Genomic DNA, 2500 nt, shown 5'->3' with positions numbered 1-2500 from the left:
TGATTAAAAGTTGAGAAAATAGTTTTATTAACTGCTCCGGTTTTGATTTTACGAGCCTTCAAAGAACCTCTACGCTGATGCTGCTGTGCTGGTGCCGTCTCAAGCAGTAAGCACCAGCGTGACCACACAATGCAGAGAAGGTAGGTACTGTGCGGGTAAAGATATGTTGACTGGGTGACAGAAAGAAGCACCAGTGTGACCCCAGGATGCAGGGAAGGTAGGTAAAGTGCAGGTAAAGATATGTTGAATGTGTTACGACTCGGAGTAAGGAGAGGACCCAGATGCAGAGAAGAAGTTAAAGAAAATAAAGGTTTTATTTTGAAACAACTTTTTACCTCCAATGCAAAAAGTTTTTCACAAGAATAATCAACACGCGGAAAAATTATTCCGAGGATAAACAATTAACTTAAAATCACTCCGCAAAAATAAGGAGGAATATTAATCTAAGGAAATTCTAACAAAAAAAGAATATTAATAAGAATAAACGAAAAGCGCTCCAACAGGAGGAAAAATCACCGAAACGACCTATATATAAACACTAACTATAAAAACCCAAAAAATCACTCAATCAATGAGGCAATAAATTCGAATTTTATATATTGTATATTGTAGCGTCCCGTAAGAGTTAGTGCTGCAAAGCGAAAAAATTGCTCTCTGATTAGTGGTCGACAGCAGGTGAGTTTGCCGACCACTAATCAGAGGCAGGTGAACCCAATTAATCTCAATGGAAACCAAAAACAAACCCAGAGGTGCAAGAATCAGGAACTAAAGGAGTCCAAAACTAACAGAACATAATAAAACATGATCCGGGCCGCGGATCATGACAAAATGTTTAATGTACCCTAAGATTGTTCAAATAAAGCCACCGGTACTAAAAGTATTGGTATCGGGACAAGCCTATGGTGTAGTCAAGCTACCAGTGAGGGTAAAAAAAGACATTTACATGGCCAGCACATTAATCAAAGGAAAGTAGCCCCTGAGGATCGCCCTCCCATTGGAGGTCAGCGCCTTTTGGATTCCAAAGCGGAAAGGGTGAGGAAATATATTACCGCTGATTCCCCGAACTGTCACAGAGCCCGGTCCTTCTTTTGTGTTGGTGAATACCAGCCTGGTAGTCAACCCACAAACAAGATGGACATTCCCCGAGATCCTGGCTGCTCTGCGAGTCTAAGATCAGGCGAACAATAGGGCCATTAGCCTTGGGTTATCAGCACCACGGACAAAAACAACAGCCTTGGTCTTGACTTCAGGTCAAGGGAGCTGAGACTTCAGCCGGTCCGTTGACTGAATTAATTGAACTCCGCGTTGAGCGGGATGATAAATAACTGAAGATAATCAAGGCTGGCACTCCTGGAGACCCCGCGGCTAATGAGGGAGGAACTGCCGTAGCCTGGTGGGTGGTGAATTGTGCGAAAAATGTTTGTTTTATGGAGAACTGACCCGGCAAAGTACCTGTCACTGTGAATTCATTACCCTTCCAGATCATATCTCAGCTGTGGACTGGAGAAGAAACATACGTTCTGGGAGGGTTTAGCTGAACCTAGGTCAGGACGTAGAACAAAACAAAGTCATACATTGTTCACCTCAGTACAAAAACGATATAATTTACGGTAAAATACACGGTCCTGCTCAAAAGTTGACATACCCCTTGTAAATAACTTAATGTCATGGTTGTCTTGAGTTTCTAATAATTTCTACAAGTCTTATTTTTTTGTGAAAGAGTGATTGGAGCACATACTAAGTATCCTTTTAGAAGCTTTTAACTACTCGGTTAGAGTGTCCGCCCTGAGATGGGTAGGTCGTGAGTTCAAACCCCAGTCGAGTCATACCAAAGACTATAAAAATGGGAGCCATTACCTCCCTGCCTGGCACTCTGCATCAAGGGTTGGAAGTGGGGGTTAAATCACTAAAAATGATTCCCGAGCGTGGCCACTGCTGCTGCTCACTGCTCCCCTCACCTCCCAGAGGGTGAACATGGGGTGGGTCAAAGACAGAGGACACATTTCACCACACCTAGTGTGTGTGTCTGTGTGTGTGTGTGTGTGTGTGTGTGTGTGTGTGTGTATGTGTGTGTGGCAATCATTGGTACTTGAACTGAACTTTTATGTGGAATCTAAACCATGTTTTGGGATTTCCCTTCCTGGTTCCATGACCCGCCCTATCTTGCCTCTGATTGGCCTGTCTCTAATGGTTTGCCCTAATCTTAACCAATCGTGACTCAACATAGTAAACCAACCAGTCTTCATTGATGTTTCCCTTATTCTTCAGTCCCTGTCCGTTGATTGATTGATTGATTGATTGATTGATTGATTGAGACAATACATTTTACGATGTTCTTTACAGCATATTACCCTAAATTGAAAACAACCATTTTTTTGTTAAAATTCTGTTAACTGAACTGCATTTTTTTTTTACATTAAAAACATTAAAAATAACATAAAAAAATGTTAGTACTTCAACATTTCTCGACTGATTTGAAAAATTCCAACACCAACCATTT

The 2500-nt window shown here is 41.7% G+C and overlaps 1 protein-coding gene across 3 annotated transcripts in view; it reads left to right on the top strand.

The window, feature by feature from the left end:
• Positions 1-2500, top strand: part of kdrl (kinase insert domain receptor like) — a 403844-nt gene that overhangs the window by 77032 nt on the left and 324312 nt on the right. The window lies entirely within an intron of this gene.

The sequence above is a fragment of the Nerophis ophidion genome, linkage group LG05 (assembly GCF_033978795.1).
Source record: "Nerophis ophidion isolate RoL-2023_Sa linkage group LG05, RoL_Noph_v1.0, whole genome shotgun sequence".
NCBI lineage: Eukaryota > Metazoa > Chordata > Actinopteri > Syngnathiformes > Syngnathidae > Nerophis > Nerophis ophidion.
This window is presented reverse-complemented; position numbering and strand designations above follow the sequence as displayed.